The sequence below is a fragment of the Ovis aries genome, chromosome 3 (assembly GCF_016772045.2).
Source record: "Ovis aries strain OAR_USU_Benz2616 breed Rambouillet chromosome 3, ARS-UI_Ramb_v3.0, whole genome shotgun sequence".
Classification (NCBI taxonomy): Eukaryota; Metazoa; Chordata; class Mammalia; order Artiodactyla; family Bovidae; genus Ovis; species Ovis aries.
The window spans coordinates 84,595,314-84,618,533 of NC_056056.1; the positions used below are offsets into that span (position 1 = coordinate 84,595,314).

The following is a 23,220-nucleotide window of genomic DNA, read 5'->3' on the forward strand; positions in this document are numbered from 1 at the left end:
ATCCAACCAGTCCATCCTAAAGGAGATCAGTCCTGAAATTGGAAGGACTGATACTGAAGTTGAAACTCAACACTTTAGCCACCTGATATGAAGAACTGACTCACTGGAAAAGACCCTGATGCTGGAAAAGATTGAAGGTGGGAGGAGAAGGGGACAACAGAGGATGAGATGGTTGGATGGCATCACCGACTCAATGGACATGAGTTTGAGTACACTCTGGGAGTTAGTGATGGACAGGGAGGCCTGGTGTGCTGCAGTCCATGGGGTTGCAAAGAGTTGGACATGACTGAGTGACTGAACTGAACTGATGCAATCTTCATCATCACGATTATTTCTACTCTGGTCCTACTTAGGTATATGACCTTAGTTGTTTAGTCACTAAGTCACGTCCAACTCTTTTGCAACCTCATGGACTATAGCCCACCAGTCTTCTGTCTGTGGAACTTCCCAAGCAAGAATACTGGAGTAGGTTGTCATTTCCTTCTCCAGGGGATCTTCCCAACCCAGGGATCAAACTCGTGTCTCCTACATTGGCAGGTGGGGTTTTTACTATTGAGCCACCAGAGAAACCCTGTATGACCTTAACAGTTAGAAAATGGAAGAAGAAATGAGGAGGGCTTTCCTGGTGGCTGAATCGGTAAAGAATCTGTCTCAATGCAGGAGACCTGGGTTTGAAACATACCCTGAAGGAGGGCATGGCAACCCACTCCAGTATTCTTGCCTGGAGAAACCCCATGGACAGAGGAGCCTGGAGGGCTACAGTTCATAGGGTTGCAAAGAGTTGGACATGACTGAGAGACTAAGCACAGGATAGCATTCTCTACTAATGTAAATCATTGCTTTTCCTCAAAATTATATGTTTTACAACAGATAAGCAATTAAAATGTGTAAAACCACAACATCCCCCTACCTATGGGTGGAGAGAAAGAGAAATTAAACGGACAGAGAGACAAAGCTGCCCAGCTCATTCCATATACTGTCTGTGGCGCGCAGATCTGTCAGTCATATGAAAATGCTTGTGAAATTCAAATGCAGTGAAGTGAAACTTTGAAAGGAAATATCAACATGCAGGCAGAGCCCCCATCACATTCCATGCAAAGGACACATGTCAATGTTAACAATAATATAGCAATTTCTTCTCATTTTGTAAGCTCCTACTGATTCTACAAAGCTGGATACAAATGTTTGTCACCTCCCCTGTGAAGCCCTCTCCAATTTGCTGCCAGAGCACTGTGTGTAGCATAAGCTTACCAGTTCTCTGTAGTTGGTGATCTTGTATATTTACCTACCCACTAGATTACCAGGTCCTTAAAAATTAGAATAGCATCTTATTCAACTTTATAGCCTAGTCAACCACAGGGTAGACACATAAAAGTTGTTTAATAACACTGGTTTGAGAACTGAATTAATTAAATGAATGCTGAAAACACAAAGTACACGACAGAAACTGGCTCTTAAGTCTACATAACTTGTGTTATGATGCCTTAATAGAAAGACTAACCGTTGAAAAAATATACAAAGTCCATGCACTTCTCCCAACTTGTCTGGCTTCCTAGAATAAGAATGAAGACTTCCAATCCAGAAACTAGACAGCTGGCCTTTGTGGACTAGCTGCTGCTTTTGGAGGCTGTCAGAATATTGTTATTTCCTACCTTCCCCAACTTATAAACATCCAGCCTATGAAACACAGGTGAAATAAGACAAAGTAACTAAAATAGAAATTATAATCTAAGATATAACTGAAAAAAAAAATCACCAATTGGAAAAAGCCTCAATTATGCAAATATAAGGAGCCCACAGTGTTTCAGAGGGAAACATACATATGAAAAAAAATTCTTCAGGTAACCAGACAGGAATAATAAATTGCATAATAAAGGGAGGGAAGTCATGCTGGTCACAAGCTTCTCCTTTGTATTATTAGATATTAGAAGGAAATTAAGCAGAACATACAGAATTTTGAGGGGCAAAAGTTGTAATTTAAGGTTATATACCCAGCTTCTATGACTCTTCTAGTTGCAACTGAGAGGAAACCTAGTTCTAACTATCTTAAGGTAAAATAAATGAATAAGCTGGTTCAAAAACTGTCCAAGGTAACCTTCAGTTCAGTTCAGTTCAGTCACTCAGTCGTGTCTGACTCTTTGCGACCCCATGAATCGCAGCACACCAGGCCTCCCTGTCCATCACCAACTCCTGGAGTTCACTCAGACTCACATCCATTGAGTCAGTGATGCCATCCAGCCATCTCATCCTCTGTCGTCCCCTTCTCCTCCTGCCCCCAATCCCTCCCAGCATCAGAGTCGTTTCCAATCAATCAACTCTTCGCATGAGGTGGCCAAAGTACTGGAGCTTCAGCTTTAGCATTGGTCCTTCCAAAGAAATCCCAGGGCTGATCTCCTTCAGAATGGACTGGTTGGATCTCCTTGCAGTCCAAGGGACTCCCAAGAATCTTCTCCAATACCACAGTTCAAAAGCATCAATTCTTCGCGCTCAGCCTTCTTCACAGTCCAACTCTCACATCCATACATGACCACAGGAAAAGCCATAGCCTTGACTAGATGGACCTTAGTCGGCAAAGTAATGTCTCTGCTTTTGAATGTGCTATCTAGGTTGGTCATAACTTTTCTTCCAAGGAGTAAGCGTCTTTGAATTTCATGGCTGCAATCACCATCTGCAGTGATTTTGGAGCCCCCAAAAATAAAGTCTGACACTGTTTCCACTGTTTCCCATCTATTTCCCATGAAGTGATGGGACCGGATGCCATGATCTTCGTTTTCTGAATGTTGAGCTTTCAGCCAACTTTTTCACTCTCCTCTTTCATTTTCATCAAGAGGCTTTTTAGTTCCTTTTCACTTTCTGCCATAAGGGTGGTGTCATCTGCATATCTGAGGTTATTGATATTTCTCCCAGCAGCCTTGATTCTAGCTTGCGTTTCTTTAGGTAGAGCTAAACCCAGGGGCTCAAATATTGTCACTGCCCATCTCTCTCTTCTTCCTCCCTACCATCAACTCCACCAACTGTTGCTTCATCCTGTCTCTGCTTTTTTATCTATATTGGCCTCATTCTCTCACACTGTATGTACACTCTTTCCTTATCCCAGGAAGATTGACCCAGGAAACATTTCCATACCCATACTGTTTTAGCTCATGATTCAAATGGATGACAGACTCCCCTGTATCTGTAATATTTTCAATCTCATCAGATTACTTTGGTTGCTTGTACTCGGACCATGTCTAATCACCGTGGATGAGAAGTTGGTCCATTGTTGGTCAGATCTGGATCACACACTGCTCTTGCAGCCAGGACATACACTGTGATTAACAGTTTCACAAAAACCTAATGAGATGGGAGGGAGGCAGTTCCCTCACTAAAAAAAGGGAGGGGGAGGGGTGGGCAGACAATAGGAGAAAATATCAACTAGATTTCCCCATGCCCACTTAACACAAACTCATATAATTTCAAAAGTCCCTCCACCTCATGTTTGTCCAATGAATGTATAAGTAAAGACTTACTGCAAAGAGAAACAACACAGAATCCCATCCAGTTATCACCCCATCTTCATGCCCAGGACCTCTGGGTGATTTACACAGCTCTGACAAGCGACAGGCTTCTCTTGACTCAATAACCTGCAGTTTATACTTCCAAAGTTATATTCATGAAACAACTGGAAGCTTGAACACTGATATTTAATAATAATCACTTAATTTGTTAGGTGTTATTATTACCGGTTTTTAAAAATAATACTTATAACATATGATATGTAGGGTTTGCTTCAAAATAATCTAGTAAGTGAAGATAGGCATAAAACAACATTGACTATAAATTGACAATCATTGAGGTGGGATACATCAGCATTCAATATTCTATTTACTGTGATTATGATTGAAATTTTTCACTGTAAAGTTACAATAATAATAGTTATAATAATAAAAAAAACAACCTATGGTTTAAATGATCAGTGTAATGATCCCCTACACCTCCATTAGACAGTAGAGGAAGAAAATTTGGGTATCTTCAAGTAAAACTCCAGGCAGATAATATGCCATAATGTATGCCACACTGTGTACCAGACCCTTCTGAATAACACAGCTAGAGTTTACCTCTTGACAGTGAAACCAGTCTGACAACACCAGGCTTCTCCCTGTGCACAGACCACTAAAATTCATTATCCTTCAAAGCTGTGAGCAAAATGAATGCAGGAAAAAAACCCTTCTGGAGGTCCTGCCCCTTAACAACTCTCTTGTATTTGGTGTTACTACAAGGACCTGGGGATTGCCTTAGAAATCCAACAATCCCAAGTGCTTTCAGATTGACATTTCTCTGGCAATTCAGTACTTTTAAAACCCCAGTCATCTACTGATTGAGTCTATTTCTGTAAGTGAAAATCAGAAATCTTGTCTTGCCCTTGATTATAGACGAGGCTCTTCTGCATGTCTGCTCCTTCGCAGCATGTCTTAACCCTCAGCTAAGTGAGTCCTAAATGACTCCGGCTGAGGTGTCTGAGGCAGAACTCATCAGTGGTGTGCCCTGGTTGAATCTGCTCATTGGCTGTTTAATAGGGAATGAACCGCTGTTACCTTCACCACCAGCCAGTGCTCAGCAGGATAGTTTGAGGAGGGGCTTAAAGGATCAGGTTTCTGGATTTCTCAAATTCCTCCTGAGTCCCACTCACATCCCTTACTCCATCTCCCACCTCCCAACTTCTGCCAGAAGTAACTCAAGCTTAGGGCAGGGGTTTTGGCTTCTGTAGTTCCATGAAATACATGATTATCTGACCCCTAGCATTCCTAGATTACTGCCCACATCCAAAGGAAGGAAAGGCATCTCTTAACAAAGTTACATACTATCTCCCTCATGCTTTCACAAGGACCAATTTACACTAAAGCACTTTCTTTTCTTGAAAGACATGCAAGAAGCAGGTAACATCCTGGAATTTTGACAACTCCTCTAAAGCTCCAATCTCAGCGCAGGCACATGGTCTGAGTCCAAAGAGAAGAGGTGGCCCTTTAACCGTGTTTCAAAGCAGCATAACAAAGATGGACAATTTTCCTGCCATTAGTATGGGGGTCCTCTCCATTCTGTGCTACACTTACACTCAACCAAATCTACATTGTAGAGTCTGCCTCTAGCATTGAACTATTCCTAATAACAATTCTATGCTTACTATTTTCAGTTGTAAGAGACAGAACTCAAACTATCTTAAGAAAAACAATAAAATTTATTGACTTGTTTGACTGGAAGGTCCAAGAATAAGACTTCCAGCATAGCTGATCAAACATCTCAAACAATTCAGCGGGATTCATCTTTCTCATTCTCTTCCCTCCAGTGTTGTCTGCTTTCTCTCCATTTCTAAAATCTGTTGGTTTCCTTTTGTTTATGCTGGCCTCATTCTCTCTTACATAGATGAACGCTGTTTACATGGCAGGGAAGATGGCCCCTGGCAGTCCAGTTCTATATCCATACAGCTCACAAGCCATACATGTAATTCAACTCAAGGGCCCTGACTGACCCTACTTGAATCATATGCCCACCCCTTGTATTAAGGACAATTAAGGACAGGTCATCACAATTGAGCCCTTGTATTAAGGACAGGTTATGGGGTTGCACAGAGTCAGATACGACTGAAGTGACTTAGCAGCAGCAGCAGCAGGTACATACCTACTCTGAAGTGATAATTACACCAAAAATACATGGGTTGAAGGAGTAAATTTCCTCAACTGGAAACAAACAACAACAAAATAGGGTAAGTTGAGCAGAAAAATAGGTAAGTTGAGTGAAACGAGCTGTTTCACTATTCCAACTTACTTGTTTTCTAATGCCTGAAGGCACTTGTGTGTGTGCCAAGTTGCTTGTGTCTGATGCTTTGCAAGCCTATGGCCCCATAGCCTACAAGGCTCTTCTGTCCATGGGATTCTCCAGGCAAGAATACTGGAGTGGGTTGCCATTCTCTTCTCCAGGGGATCTCCCCAACCCAGGGATCAAACCCACATCTCTTAAGCCTCCCACATTGGCAGTCAGGTTCTTTACCACTAGCACCACCTGGGAAGCCCATAATATACTAATCTTTTCTGAAAAATGTACTTGAAGAATCCCAGCTAACCAAAATTAAGGCATTAATACAGGAGATGTCCAGGTACTAAAAAAACACCAGTATACTTCCTTTCCTCAGTTTGACCCTAGACTTAGGAAATAAGTTTTATTTCTGATTTCAGGTAGATTTTGCCATCCTAGGCTAAGATTTGGTCCCTCTTCTTTGTTTTCAACTTAGCTTCTGCTTAGGCTCCTTTCCCAACTCCAAAAAATCTGATTCTCAAGGCATATCTTTTATCAAACATTTCAGATTGCACCTTTTATTGGGTTTGACCAGTTAAACAACATAGTCGGTACATAGCTACAAGGATGGATGAAATCCAAAATACTGATAACACCAAATGCTGAAGGATGTGAAACAACAAGAATTCCTTGCTGATGAGAATGCAGAAATGGTACAGCAACTTCAGGAGACAATTTGGCAGCTTCTCACAAAGTTAAACATAGCCTCACCATATGATGCAACAACCACACTCCTAGGTGTTTACTCAAATGAGTTGAAAACGTATGTCTTACTAAGACCTGCACATAAATGTTTATAGAAACTTTATTCATAATTGCCAAAACTTGGAAGCACTCAAGATGTCCTTCAGCCAGTGAAGGGATAAATGGTGGTATATCCATACAATGAAATACTATACAATAACAAGAAATGATCTATAAAGCCATGAACAGACATTAAAAAAATTTAAATGCCTATTGCTAAATGAAAGAAGACAGAGCATACTGTATGGTTCCAACTATACAACATCCTGGAAAAGGCAAATCTATGGCAAATCTAAAAAGATCAGCGGTTGCCAGGAGTTTGGGTTGGGAGGAAGAAGGGATGAATAGGTGGAGCACAGAGCATTCTTAGGGCAGTGAAACTGTTTTATATGCTACTGTCATTATGGACACATGACATAAATTTGTCAAAACCCATAGAACTAGACAAGGAGTGAACCCTAACTTAAACTATGGACTTTAGTTAATAACAATATAATATCAATACTTGTTCATCAATGGTAATAAATATACCGTATCAATGCAAGATATTAATAACAGGGGAAACTGAGGTGGGTATTTGGGAACTCTCTACTGTTTTTCACTTTCTTCATTAACCTAAAACTGCTTTAAAAAATAAAGTGTACTCATTTAAATAAAACAAAGAAAACATAATGAGCAGAAGTATATTTTGGTGCAAGAAATAAGGAATAAAATGTGTGTATGTCAAAAGAACACAGGATCCAATCTAAAAGAGCTCTCAGGAGCCAAGGCTGAATCAACTTACATAATAAAATAAATAATGATAGCGTAGGGCTGTATAAAATCCAGAGAAGAAAATATTGACAAGGCCACAATGAAATTAATAAGATACAATTCTTTCTTACAGGAGAATGAATTCCAATTAAGAAATGTAGAAGGAATGAGGGAAATAGAAAATCACCATTAGAACATTACTGTATAATCGCTACAGGCAAGATCTACTGATGAATGCTCAAAGGAAGGGATGAAAGCTTGAAGAGAAACCGAATATTTGCATAGTCTCAAAATATCGTCAAAAAATTATTCATTACAATGGGAAAATAGTAACTGTACGATGAAGTAAAGCAGACATCATCTTAAATAAATGATCAAGGTTACATCACTAATAATATACTGATTCATGTATCCACCAACACCATACCCTGAGAGGGGTACAAAGCCCCTAAAGTATCCTTCCCAAAATGCATAATTGCAAGCACACTGTGAAAAAACAAGCTAACCCAAACTGAGTAACATTCTACAAAATATCTGATCAGACTCTTCAAAATCATCAAAGTCATAGAAGACAAAGAAAGGCATGTTCACATTGGATAATTTGAAGGGACTTTTTAAGTGGGATCTTAGTTCCCTAAACAGGGATCAAACCCGTGTCCCCTGCCATGGAAGGTAGAGGCTTAACCACTGAACCACCAGGGAAGTCCTGAGGAGACTTTATTACCTTTTTTTTTTAACTGAGGGGACTTTAAACAGGGGTAATTTAAAGTGTCGGCAGGGCATAGGGGAATCACAAAGGATGGTCACAGTGACCAGCACAGGGCTTGAGGGGGAAGGAAGTAGTTAGTGCCTGGAAAGTTTGTGGAGAGGCCACTTGGTAGGACCTGTGACTTTCAGTCAAAAACACAGCCATCCTGAAGCGACTCCCCCAAGGAAGGAGCCAGAGAAACAAATGCCCTAAACGCACTCTCCCCACTGCCTCAGGGCTCCTGCCAGTGCTCCCCAAGGAGCAAAAGCCAACCTGAAGCCAGAGGTAAGGAGTTCATGTGGTCCATACACACCTGTCTGCTGGGTCAACCCGCAGGCTGGAGAAAGCAGAACACGGACCTGGAGGGAAGCCATTCAGCACAAATCTCACAAAGCCCATATTCTAGGGGAGGAAGACAAACAACATAGCAATAGCAAACATTCACTGATCCTGGGGATCAGTTGAAATATAGTTGCCAACGCATGAGTTAAAAAAAAGCCAGAAAAGCTGCCTCAAAAAGGAAAACACATTACAGAAAAAGAGAGAAACAGGGGAGGGGAAAGTAATATTAGCATACTCTGTTAAACAAAATTAATATGCAATTGTAAGCATTTAAGTATTCACACTATGTAAATGCATTTTGCAAATGAGATTATAGATTTGCTTGCAAACAGTAATCCTGCTAAATAAATGTAAGGTGCCATTATTTAAAACAACAACAATAACTAGTGGATAATATTGGCAGCAGTCTCTACAGAAAGCTCAAGCTTCCAAGAAGATACTATCTATAAAGAAATGTGCACTGCTCGAAGCATCCCCACAGCTAGAAGGGGCTTAGCAAATGAGAAACATTTCTCTGGAGCCCTCCTTTGAACTGAAATTGATTGGCTTGCTGGACAGTAACCTGGTGAGTTTCAGGATGGAGGTTCAGAAGACAGACTCCTCAGGCTTACGGCTGCTCCACAAAGTTTCTGTGTGGGACCAGGACAAACTTACACAGTTGAAGTAAATGGCTTTCCAGCTCTGGTACTTGTAACTGTAAACAAGTCTGTGCTGTCCACTAAAGCCCCTCCTCCCCTTCATCCATAGAGCTGACAAAGCAGAAGGATGGGAGGAGAAGCTGAAGTCACTGGGTGTTTAGAGCAGTTCTGCAGGACACAGCAAAATCCAAAATGGATTGTGACCTCCTGATAATCTTTCACAGCAAACCAAGTGATCATTGATTAAAAATAGCTTTGAACATGTATCGCACATCTATTTCAGGCCTTGTTTTATTTGGAATGCAAATACTGCTGGGAGCCAGCACTACATGAGCAGCAGCTGGAAATCTACTCAGACATTCTAGCCAATTCACGTCAAGCCCAGTTGGCGAAATGAATGCCATTCTGCGGTCTCAGGGAAGGAGAGATTGTTAATTATGCCCTACTGCCCAGTGGTTTTTATTATGGACACATCTGGACTGAGAGGCTCATTTGAAATCCCCAATTTCACTGCTTCCCAGAGCCTAAACCAAGTTTAAAAATTGATTTGTGAGGATAAGAGGGTAGCGCATACAAACTGCCTCACCTACAGACTCCATCCAGGTAGGGCTCTAATAAAAGTCTGTCCTAGTTTCAAAGGCTCTTTCATGCCTCAAGTGCTCATATTTTCATCAGTATTTCTTACCAGTTCCTAAAAGGCAGTGTTTGGACAGGCTTCCCCATAAATAATAAATAAAACACAACACACCCATCCCTAAACCTCAGGGCTAAGGAGTTTAGTTCCCACCGCACCCTCAACCACCGCAGGCTGTGATATTTTCATCTCTGTGAAAGGAAGGCAGGCTGGGACCTTGCTTATTTCGACAGAAAGCCTTTCAAGGAATATCTATGCCTTGCATCAAGAGACACAGCCGTTTGTTCTTGGGAAAACTTCCTTCCAAATGATCGCTGGCTCCTATTTTGGCGGCATGAGCGCTGGAGTAAAGACTGTGCTGTGGGAGATGCCATCTTTGAGAAAGGAATTAAAGCAGATCATCAGTCAAACCCAGGGTGGCTATTCAAATCCTACTGGGCTTTACTTTTGTTACCAAACATCAAAATTTGGAGGAGAGAAAGGTTTATTGATGGCCATGCAAGAAGACAAATGGCTCGTGCCTTAAAAACCCCCAATTCCCTGAAAGGTTTCAGCAAAGCCCCTTTCTAGGAATGGTAAGGGAGGGGCATGGTTAGTTATTGCCAACTTCTTGGTGTCAGATCCTTTGTTCTTGAGGCCAGGTCATGGTCAGATAAGGATGTTTCTGTAAATCTCTATCAAATGAATGCTATTCTCTGTTCTGACAAAAATGGGCAAGGTCGCAAAGGCACACCTGCCACCCTCTGAGGTCCAGGTCATGGCTGGGAGGAGGACGATCTCAGCTGCTGGCACTCTCAGGACCAGTTCCTCAGTCCCTGCCCAGCAGTCATTGCTGAGGGAGTCAGGTGCCCAGCTGGCCTTTAGGCTCCTCAGACCACCTGTATAGAGTGGGCCAGGTTTCACAGGCTGTGACCCAGGCTGACTGCTGCTGCTATTAGGCTGCGGAGGCAGAAATGCGGGGGAGGTTCACCGCTGCCTCAAGGCCTGGGCCTCGACTTGGCGAGGTCTCTGGAGCCCTGCAGGACACAGCCCCAGGATGTTCCCTGCCCCTGCCCCCTGCCCCTGCCCCCCAGGTCATCCGTAGGCTCAAGGCAAGGTAAACTAGAAGGCCCCAGAGGAAAAGCCGGGGATCAACCTCTTACCTCGTTCTCCACCTGAAGACCAGCACTCCACCAATGGTTGGCTGAAAAATCCCCTCACTAATGGTCTCTCCGTCACAGTTGGTTGCTTGTGGGCGGGACCACTGCAGCCCCAACCAATGGCTGAGGAGGAACCCTGCAGCTCATTGACAGTTGGTTCCTTGTAGGTGGGACCCACTGCAACTTGGACCAGTGACTGAGCAGGATCATCTACCACTCCTTCTGACAGGGTGAGAGGCTAATGGCGCAGGGTCTCTGCTGCTTGGGACCAGGTTCTACATTCTTTGAGCCAACGAGCCACTTTCTATTGCACTTAGACCTCAAGTAATACAGGTCACTAACCTCCCTATGCTCTATTCCATCCTCCTGTGAGACCACCAGTATTCACCAAGTGGAGAGCATCATCAGACCAGGATGGACACGTAGAACCAGGCTCACCTTGGTGAGTCAGGTGTCCTACCTGAGGCGAAATTGTTACCAAGCAAGCGCAGGCTGCCTGAGGCACACAGAAGCCAATACTATGGCATCAGCTTTTGAGAAAAGGAAGAGCTTTATTATGAGATCAACTGGCAAGGAAACTGGAAGCAAAGTTCTCAAATCTCTCTTTTCCACCCAGGCTTCAAGTGACATTTAAGGAGCTAGGGGAATTTCAAACTTGGAAGCTTATTGGCTAGTCTTGAATTAGTCCATATTGCAGGAAGCCAGATTTTCCTTTTATTGAAGGACATAGTGCTTCCTAAAGAGCACCGTGGCAACATGTCTCATCTTTGAGTTTCATGGCCTGAAGATCTCTGGCTCTGGGTTATCGTGGAGACATGGGTTCCCATCCTGCAGATGCTCAGTCCTGTCACATAAAGTCTCCAGGTTTGATTAATCAACTTAGTTACAGAGGCAAAACCAGTGTAAGCTGGTGATGTTGCAATCTGATTAATTAACATGTTATTTAAGGAGACAAAATTAGCTTAAGCTGATGGATGTTTTACATGCTGTTTCAATATCAAAAGTGCTGGGAATCTATATTCACTTACCCCCACCCTCCCTCAAACTGCCTGAATACTAAGATTCATTTCAAATTTGTTCCTTTATGCCAAACCTTTCAAGGTTTTAGCCTTAAAAAAAGTAAAAAATAAAAATTCAAGACAGTTCTTCTCTTTAGAGGAGACAGTCATGTTTTTATCAGTCACAATGGTGGCTAAGTTTCCAAACTTTTCATAACAGGAGGAATTCTGAAGGAGGAAGAAAGAATGGAGAGGATGAGAAGGGGTTGTCCCTAAAGAACGGTAGCATGATTAAGACAATGAAAGTCTACTCTACTGGAGAGCCTTATAAGTTTTGCCTAGAGCTAACCTTGCTTAGTCCAAACTATCTGCACCAGCTACTTGGTTGATGGATCAACTTTATAGCAATCAGTTTCTGATAAAATTGAGGAAAATCAATCAGTGAAGAACTTGAAAATTATAGAGAGCTATATATAATCTAATTTTAAAAGAATTTCGGAGCTGCCAGAGCTGCCTAACAGTGTATCACTTAAAGGGGGGAGATTGTACCATTCCTTCCCCAGGAAGTATTTAAACCTGTTTCTGACCATGGTGCTAGCCAGAGCTTTTTTTTTTTTTTTTTTTTTTTGCTTTAGGCAGCATGGAACTAGACCAAGCTAGAGGTCCATTCCAGCTCTGAGGTCCTCCTGGTCTACTCAACTACCTCACGGAGCCTTGTGATTCTAACTATAGAAGCTGAAGTCTGTGTGACATCACAACAGCCAAGCAGGCACACAGGTGCCCACAATTCACAGAATTAGGAAGTCAGGTCACAACTCTTCTGTACCTCTTTGAACTGCCTGGCATTGAAAGAGGGCACTCCACACTTAACTGGCCTGGACAGGGATCCTTTGGAGTCAAGATCACTGTGCCAGACTCCTAGTTCTGGAAACAAACTTACTCTGGGCTGCCCAAAGCCCACAGGATAGAAGGTAGTAACTTTAGAGAGCGCCTCTTGCATTTCTCTACCATGAAACTAAATGCTTAGACATGCTTCCAGCTGGAGCTAAAACCAAGTCAAAGAAAAGAATGAGTTTGGGGTCATATTTGAAAATTTGGTGGGATCCAGATTTGCTCAACACTAATGTTAAGGGTTGAGAAATCTGTATGCAGGTCAGGAAGCAACAGTTAGACTGGACATGAAACAAGACTGGTTCCAAATAGGAAAGGAGGACGTCAAGGCTGTATATTGTCACCCTGCTGATTTAACTTCTACGCAGAGTACATCATGAGAAACGCTGGGCTGGAAGAAACACAAGCTGGAATCAGGATTGCTGGGAGAAATATCAATAACCTCAGATATGCAGGTGACACCACCCTATGGCAGAAAGTGAAGAACTAAAGAACCTCTTGATGAAACTGAAAGAAGAGAGTGAAAAAGTTGGCTTAAAAGCTCAACATTCAGAAAACGAAGATCATGGCATCTGATCCCATCACTTCATGGGAAATAGATGGGGAAACAGTGAAAACAGTGGCTGAATTTATTTTAGGGGGGCTCCAAAATCACTGCAGATGGTGACTACAGCCATGAAATTAAAAGACGCTTACTCCTTGGAAGAAAAGTTATGACCAACCTAGACAGCATAGTAAAAAGCAGAGACGTTACTTTGCCAACAAAGGTCCATCTAGTCAAAGCTATTGTTTTTCCAGTAGTCATGTATGGATGTGAGAGTTGGACTATAAAGAAAGCTGAGCACCAAAGAATGGGTGCTTTTGAACTGTGGTGTTGGAGAAGACTCTTGAGAGTCCCTTGGACTGTAAGGAGATCCAACCAGTCCATCCTAAAGGAAATCAGTCCTGAATATTCATTGGAAGGACTGATATTGAAGCTGAAACTCCAATACTTTGATATCCTAATGCGAAGAGCTGGCTCATTGTAAAAGACCCTGATGCTGGGAAAGATTGAAGGCAGGAGGAGAAGGGGATGACAGAGGATGAGACGGTTGGATGGCGTCACTGACTCAATGGACATGAGTCTGAGTATACTCCAGGAGTTGGTGATGGACAGGGAGGCCTGGTGTGCTGTGGTTCATGGGGTTGCAAAGAGTCAGACACGAGTGAGTGACTGAATTGACTGAATGTTAACGGTGAAGCTTAGGTTCAGAAACAACAACAAAGTACAGTGCCATGGAAAGAACAAGTTTTTTGGAAGCAAATAGATTTGCATTCATGTTCCAGTTCTACTGCAAGATCTTTGGCAATTTTCTTTTGGCTTCCGGGCCTCCATTTTCCTCATAGGTAAAGTGAAGCTAGTAGTTTTTTCTTTGAGAAATTACATGAGACTTAAAATTAGAGAGCTTCTTAGGTGGCGCTAGTGTTATAGAATCCGCCTGCCAATGCAGGAGGCATAACAGACACAGTTTCAATTCCTGAGTCAGGAAGATCCCTTGGAAGAGGAAATGACACCCTACTCCAGTGTTCTTGCCAGAAGAACCCCATGAACAGAGAAGCCTGGTGGGCTACAGTCCACAGGACTGCAAGAGTCAAGACATGACTTAGCAACTGAACAACAACAACAAATATATCTTGACACAAATCTGCCATCCCTGTTTCAGGCTAAGGCTGCCTTAAGCCTACAAATGAGGCATATTTCAGAAATGATTAAGTGGGTTTCCTGGTCAGTAGGTAGTGTGTGGCCAAAGATAAAGCAGACCCTGAGAACACCCGGCTTTATGCAGTCTGATAAGCAAACTAAGCTGAGAATCTGTGCTTTCTCGTGAGTGCGGGGAAGGCAGTGGGGGCATGAGTCAAAACCGAGCTAGAAATGAAAGAGCCAGCACTGCACCATGCTTGGTGCGCTCAAGGGGTTTCCTGCCTTTCAAAACTTCCAGGAAGCGTTAACAGATTGTTTTCCAAAAGCCAGGTTATTTCTCGGACTTTAAGAAATGTGAAGGTAACTACAGCAAGCTTTCTCCCCTAAGGTGATAGGCAAAGGCTTTGATGAGAAATCCCCAGGAACTCAAGTCAGTGGGCAAAAGCATGCGCTTGGGCCTGCAGACTTGTCGCAGCTGAGCCCTCGTGAATGCCAAGGCTGGAGATGGCCAGGACCTTCACCTGCTGTGTCTCCCCAAGGACAGCCAATGCTTCCCCTGCGGAAGCCTCTGCTAATACTCCTTATGACTGATTAACGCCTTTGAAGGCCTTAAGTGTTTTCACTGGTTACAGAGCAGTGTTGGCCCCTCCTGGGCAACATCAGGGAGGCTTTGAGCTGGTTCCACAGCAGCCACAGGTTATCATTCTAATAGCCTGTTAAAAATCTTCTACTTGGGACTTAAAATCGTAGCTTGCTCCACTCAATTGTTCCATTTTGTTTTGTTTTGTTTTGTTTTTTAAAAGGCTCAGTGCTTTTCTTTGTAAACATTTAGTAACGGGAATTAAGAAACAGAACGACTGCAAATGGAGCAGTGTTGGTTTGGTTCACCTGGGCTTTTTCCTATCAAAATGTGGTATCTGCTCTGTGTCTCTTCCTTCCCACTATGGAGAACTCAGCACAGTGACTGAAATCACAGAGATGTGAGAGGGCTGAGGAAGGCATGCAGAGGCATGGGTGCAGGGCAGGAGGGGGTGAGACACAGGACAAAGAGGAGGTGGGATGTGGTGGTGGTTGGAAGAGACAGCCAGTGTGGTTGGGAGATTAAGCCAATAAGTAAATATGCTGTGATAATAGGGGCCAATATTCTCATTGCTAGGGAAGATATTTATAAACGTTGAAACAGGAAAGTCTGGAAAACCCTGAGGGTTTAAATTGAAACCAAAGTATCAGTACATACTTAGCTTTCATTATGCGTGTATAAATATATACATGCACACAGATATAGAAATACTATAGATGTATCTGTGTAGATTATATGTACATACATTAACATGCACACATATATCTCATATATATGTGTGTGTGTATATATATATATATTTATACATATTTCCTATATCTGTCCACAGAGTGAATGATCTAAAAGCATCGATACCGCATTAGCAATTAAAACATTGAGTGCCCAAATATTGGTCTCTGAATATACCCTTTATTAAAGGAAACCAGGGACTTACCATGTGGTGCTGCCAATGCAGGAGATGGAGGTTCAGTCCCTGGGTCAGGAAGATACCCTGGAGGAGAAAATGGAAACCCACTTCAGTATTCTTGCCTGAAAAATACCACGGACAGAGGATCCTGGCAGGCTACAGTCCAAGGGGTCGCAAACTGAGCACATAAGCACAACACAAAAGAAACCAGAGATCCTTGGAAAAATGGCCGTTTCCAGGCCTACAACAGGGAAAGTACAAGTTGAACCTGAAACATCATCTTATACCAGAAAATAAGGAAATTTTTCATGAACAATGGGGATATGCAATAAGGTGGATGAATTGCAAAAAATGTTAGGCTGAGTAAAAGGATTGTTGCACAAAAGACATATTGTATTAGTCCAGCTGTATGAAGTTCTAGAAAGGATATCTACAGTGGGAAAAAATCAGAGCAGTAGTTGTCTGGTGAGGGGAGTGGTGGGGAGGAATGGGGTACCCAGAAACGGGCATTAGAGAACTCTCAGTTATGGTAAAATTCTCTCTGGATAGAAGTCTGAGTTCTGCAGATGTTCACACTAGTTAAAACTTATCAAATGGTACACCTAAGATTTGTGTGTTGCCCGTGTAAATGTTACCCTAAAAGGAAAGAAGACGAACTAGAAACATATTAAGCTATAGTTGTTGATATGTATACTGCAGCATTCAGGGGAAAGTGTACCGATTGACGTCAGCAAATTACTTTGAAGTGCATCCCCCGAAATGAAGTGAATCAATGGATGCACAGAGAGATAAGTAGATTTGTGATGAAGCAACTTTCATGCATTGGAGAAGGAAATGGAAACCCACTCCAGTGTTCTTGCCTGGAGAATCCCAGGGACGGGGGAGCCTGGTGGGCTGCCATCTATGGGGTCGCACAGAGTCGGACACGACTGAAGTGACTTAGCAGCAGCAGCCAGTATAGTAAAATGTTAATTGTACAGTCCGGATGATAGATGCATGTGTTCCCTGTAGATTTCTTTTTATCTGTCCTGTATGTTTGAAAAATCCCAAAATAAAGTGTTGGGAGTTTGTTTAAACCTTGCCATGGCCTAAGAGGGGAATGACTTTACTAAGGTGAAACAGTATAAGACAAAAAGTTGGACCAACCGAGAAGCCCAGACAAATTGCACTGGTGTATTTTCTTCCTAGAGTGTGTCCTTAAAGACATGAGAGAGAGGTACATCTATAGGTCTGTTCTTCCCATCATCCCTAATGTTGAGATCAATAAGAATGACTATCCATCTGACCATTGACAGATTGCTCTTATCCACCAAATCAGCCTGACCATTTTTACTTCCTCTGAAAGTGTTACCAGTTAAATTGCATGAAAACAGTGTATTTGAATATAAATGAATGCCCTTTCATTCCTATTCTAGATCAGTAGTTATCTACTGAAGACTAGGCCTCAGATTTGAATATATTATTTTTTGCTAGTATATTATAATGGTAATGCATGATATATTATAAATAATGTTCTGCTAGTTGCTTTCACCTGTTATATCCCTGGACAGCTTTCCATGTTAATACATATAAATTATACCATATGCAAAATGGAAACATGATAATTGTGAAGACAAATTTAATATTTATAAATAACTTACAGCAATGTCTGGCACGTAGTAATTGTTTAACTAAGATGAGCTATTGCTATTTCATTGTAAAGATGTTTCGTAGTTTGTGTAATTTATTGATGGGCAGGTTGCTGTTAGTTTTTCCCAACTACAAATACTGTGGAATTAAAGTCTTATACCTATATATTTATATATGTAAATATTACTAGGATAAATTCCTAATAGTAGAAGTTTTGGGTTACAGAGATTGTACCCTGTACCAATTATTTATCTACTGTCTCTCAGCCAAGCCCCATCCTCCTGCACTTTTTTTTTCCCCAGCCTAGGCTAGGAATTTGTAAACTCCCTTTCCCAGAATTTCCAGCTGACCTCTTTCCAGTTTCCAAGAAGATATTGCCAAATTAACCTCAAAATGGTTGCATCAGTTTGAATTCCTAGCAAGTGTATCAAAGGGTCTCTTTGCCTAGTTACAAAGTTTTCTAAGTAAGAATCTTCAGGGGGGGAGCCCATGCATCTGTGTTTTCTAAGAGCATCACCCAATGCACAGTCAGATGGAAGCCACTGTTGTAGATCTGATTCTCAAAGTGTGCCCCTAGACCAGCAGTGTGGGCACCAACAGGGAGTTCGTTAGGAATACAGAAATCTCAGGAGCTGCATCTTAACAAGATCCCCAGGGGATTCAAATGCATATTAAAGCTTGAGAAACACTGCTCTATAAAGGAATCTGTCAGATGAGTAGCAACAGATCATGTGCTTATATACTTTGGTGGCCCTAATTACTGAAGGAGAATATACAATCAAAACAAAAACGGAGTGCAAACTGAATATTTATTTACAAAGAAGTAAGAAGTCACAATATTATAAAATACTAATTTCTAAAACTGAAAAACTCCGCAAACATCACAAAAACCGGGGGGTGGGGGGGCGCAGCAGAATGGCAAAACGTATTTCCTAATGAGCTGCCTAAAGTACATGCACAGTTTTTTTCCAAATTGTTAGTCATCTCTTTATATGATTTTTTATATAATCTTTCTATAAGGAAATGAGGATATAATTCAATCTACTAGAAATTTATTTATTCATTATTGATAATTTAGAAAATTTTTTTCCAACTTCTAATTTATTACAGTGTCATGTAGCATTTTTAGAGTTTTGTCAAATTTGGGCTAAGCTCTAACCAGTTTCCTTCACCTATGAGCCAAGAGTCATGGCATTTCAGGCTTCTTTTGCAGGGGCTAATTTTAAATGCCAATGACACTCATTAATTTTCTGTAGTCCATGTCCTCATGCAAACCATTACTTTTATCCTCCTCCTGTTCTTTGTCCTGGAGTGTCCCAAATCACACAAATTTCCTCTCATTTTGCTTTGTCTGCTTTGTCTGTGTTTTCTTTGCTGTTGTGATTGTTTCCGATCTTTTTGATTTTGACCATCAGAGTCTTTAGCTTCAGTTGTGATAAGAGAGTTTTCAATATTTTAAAGTCTCTGCTAGTCTTCTTTCTTTTAGCTGAAATCATCAATTTCCATTAAGACACATCCTTCCTTTCCTCTTTGAGTTTTAGCCTATCAGCCATTCTGAAAATGGATATAAAATTAGTCCAAAATTAGGCATGCATAACAGCAAGTCAAATATATTTCTAAATTGTGTCTATAATATATTGAGCTACATACTAGTATAATCAAATTACTCTTATACTACATCTATCACCTTACTGATGAATATAGGAGTTCTGTCACTAGAACCCTTGTTTCTTGAGGACTTTTTAATGAATTGTATCAATACTGCATGCTGTTTCATCTAAAACCAATACAATTCATCTCGACAAGATGTGTCAGATATGTTAAGACTTACTGTGATGCATAAAACCTGCAAAATCAGAGACTTACTGCTTACAGTACTGCTTAAAGGTTTTTGCCCCTACAAACACAGACATTCTGGAAAATTCTATTTTGAGCACACATAATCAAAACAAGGGAAAACAGTGTGTTTATAATTATACATGCTGCTTTATTGAGTATATTCCTGCTGAAAGAACATTTCCATTTTGTTTAGGCATCATTGAGAACTGAATCCTCCATTTACAACTTTTCATGTTTGATGACTAGAAGAATTTTCAACAGACTAGCTTCTGGCTCTGTACATGTCAAAATCTTGTCCCTCTCCCAATCCCCACATGCTTCCAGTGCCAAGAATTACAGGATAAGTTCATTCTATGGCACCATCAGTGGCCTTGCCCCTTCATGCCACACTTAGTGAGTGAGCATGCATTGATATCAATACAATGCATTAAAAAGTCCTGAAGAAACAGGATTCTAGTGACAGAACCCCTATATTTATCAACAAGGTGATAGATGTGGTATAAGAATAATTTGATTATACTCATATCACTCAAAACATTATAGGGACACAACTGAGAAGTGTTTTGACTTGTTCTTGTGCATGCCATTCAGCACAGGGAATAGTAGAAATATTTCTGGAAGCCAGACCTATATTAGAATAACTAGTAACAATGCAACTATACACAAAAGTAACTCTAGACTACATGGAAATGTATCATTAGCATCTTCAACCCAATTTCTCTTTATCTGAACCCCAAACATGCCCACAACCAATTCAAGGCCACCCCACACCTGGGGAATTGCAACGAAGGGAGAGTGGGGAGTAAAAAGAGATAGTTGTCTTAACCAATTTCAGTTAAAACATTTTACTTTTTGAAACTTTACAAAAATATATGACCAAGTAAAAGATATTGATGGGGCCCCTCCCAAGGCTTCTGAAAAGAGCTGTGCAAGCAAAGATCCTTGAAGCTTAAGCTCATTAAGTTCACAATCTGTCCCTGCAGAGAAGCACGTAGGATCAAAATGCTAAAGCAGATAAATACTTCAGAGGCCCCTAGTAGAACCCCCTTGATACCAACACAGGGAAACTGAGGCCCTCGGAGGTTATGTGACATTCCCAGGATCACCCATGGGCTTGGTGACAGAGCTGGGACTAGACGCTTGACTCCAAGCCAAGTGCTCTTTCTCTAGAGTGCTTGTAGAGTTGCAGTTTTTCCCCCTAACAATTTTATGCCTTTTTTTTTTTTTCACTGCAGTGGGTCTTCATTGCTGCACCTGGGCTTTCTCTAGCTGTGGTGAGCGGGTCTACTCTCTAGTTGTGGTACAAGGGCTTCTCATTGAGGTGGCTTCTTGTTGCAGAGCACGGCCTCTAGGGTGCAGGCTTCAGTAGCTGTGGTGCACAGGCTCAGCTGCCCCATGACGTGTGGAATCTTCCCAGACCAGGGATGGAACCCATGTCCCCTGCATTGGCAGGCAGATTCTCAACCACTGGACCACCAGGGAAGTCTAAGACTTTTACACTTTGAGAGCTAAACTTATGCCCCATGGAGGAAATAAAATATTAGAAGGGGTATCCCTTCAGATTTCATTTAGACAAAGTGGCCAAAAAATATCCCTTATCCCTGTGACCAGTCTCACAGCCTCTCAAGAAGTACTTGCCAACAGAGATAGTTTGCTGATCCATTGGATCTTACATGGCAAAGAAAAAAACATTCCTTCCATAAGTCGTAAGTCATAACAAACATGTTGATGAGATGTAGTTGGATACCAAAACAGGCATTCTCTACCCCAAAGAAGGAAGGACCACCTAGTGCTAATACTAATGCCAATGAGACCTATTACATGGGTCTCATGCTGTGGCTCTCTTCTGATTTGTGCCTTGAGATAAAAATTTCATATCCTTCATTTAAATTACATAATCTGTTGGGTTTTCATGGGCTGCAGCATGTTTCTATACTAAATTTCAGTGTAGTCATTTCCACTGTGAAGATTTATTTAGTCTGACAATTCATACCACACAATTAACTTAAATATCTGCTATCTGGGCTATATTCTATGGTCCTCGTGCAAGCAACATTTATTGGATGCCCCTGCTGTGCTGGGCCTTATAATAGGGGAAATAGAAGAAGCATGTGACATCAGTGAGGAACTACAAAGATGAAAGGCACAAGATTTTGCCCTTGTGGAGGTCCTACACAAAAGGGAGCACCTGATTCCTCACGCAACCATTGCAATACAACATGGTAGAGTCAGAGCACAGAGGAAGGACCATGTGGCTCAGCCAGAGACAGTGGAATTCAAGAGGGCTTGGGGCTTCCCTGGTGGCTCAGCTGGTAAAGAATCTGCCTGCAATGCGGGAGACCTGGGTTCAAACCCTGGGTTGGGAAGATCCCCTGGAGAAGGGAAAGGCTACCCACTCCAGTATTCTGGCCTGGAGAATTCCATGGACTGTATAGTCCATGGGGTCACAAAGAGTCGGACGTGACTGAGCAACTTTCACTTTGGAAAGCTGCCCTTTGAGTTAATTCTCAAAAGCAAGTGCTCACCAGAGAGAGGAGAGGAAGGACATTAAAAGGAGAAGGGCCAAACTGTGCAAAGATTTGGCGATGTGAAGGAGAATATTTAGGAGACAACTAAAAGTTTACTGGGACTATAACCTAGGAGCCTGGGGGCAGGGAAGGTAGTAGCAGGAAAAAAAAAAATGTGAAGACTGACATATCCACCTGGTCTTAGTGGACGATACTAAAGAGTCTGAACTTGCTTCTGAGGCAAGAATAAGATTTTAGGCGGTGTGATGACATAATATGTGTTTAGGAAAGCCAAGTTTAGGGGGCAGGGAGTAACAATGCTGTGTGTTACAAAGGTCCAGGCAAGAAATAAAGAACCTGAGCTGGGAAAATCCCAATGACTAGGACGACAACACCCACTGGCAAAGATCTCAAGAGGTATCTTCGTACAACCATCTCACTGTAAAAGTCTATAACTAGAATTGTCAGGCCTGGATAACTGGACAAGAGCCCTCCCCATCTTCTTTCATACAGCAAGTATTTATTTACAACATAAAATTCCCAAGTCACCTCTATGAGTAAATAAGTATCCCAAGATGGCTTATATCTGACCATTCTCTCTTGTTCTAGCCTGATGATGTCACATGCCATTCAGTTTTTTTCTTTTTCACAGTCATCAGGGTTCTATGTAAATGGGCTAATATGTCTGATTTGTAGAGACAACATTCATATACGAGGTTTGGAACCTGAGTCAAACAAGAAAACACAGAAATGTACTGGCCCAGTGGGAATGAAAGTATCCGTTTTTTACTAGGACAGCAAGCACCCAATAATCCCCCAAATGCAGAGTTTGTTGGTAAAAGCAAAACTGGAGAAAAAAAGATTAAACTTTCAGATAAAAGCGGCCTCTGCTCCCATCCCAAATCTGTGTTGAAGGTAGAACACTCAGGCATGTCTATGATAAATGGGCCCTCAGAATGGACTGCAAGTCCATTCAGCCACTGGGATGGATGAGGTCTGCTGTGGGGCAGCAGGGAAAGGGGGGAGTTACCTACCCCCATGACTGCTCAGGGGGCTCTTTCAAGAGAGTGGGAGAGGAAGAGATGCCTAGTGCTTTTGTCCAGACAGTGGGAGCCAGAGGAAGTCAAAGGTCTTGCCTTAGACACACTTATCCTTGTCAGTCAAATGTGGCCAAGGAATTTCACAGATTCAGACCAGTCAGATTAGTCAGGAAGTCCCAATAAGAGGATGTAGAGAGGCAGAAATGCCTTCCCCACATGGTCAGAGGTGCAGACATGTTTGGTGGAAGGCAGAGGTAGACAAATAGTATCTAGAATACCCAGGAAATCTGGATTTCAGACAAACAACAGATAATCTCATAG

At 41.9% G+C, this 23,220-nt stretch overlaps 1 protein-coding gene across 1 annotated transcript in view; it reads right to left on the reverse strand.

Annotated features, from left to right (window-relative positions):
* TMEM178A (transmembrane protein 178A) overlaps positions 1-23,220 on the reverse strand; it is a 294,367-nt gene that overhangs the window by 122,751 nt on the left and 148,396 nt on the right. Inside the window, exon 9 of the mRNA XM_015094419.4 lies at positions 15,912-15,968. The gene's annotated coding sequence lies outside the window, so the exon portion shown is untranslated. The remainder of the gene's footprint in view (positions 1-15,911; positions 15,969-23,220) is intronic.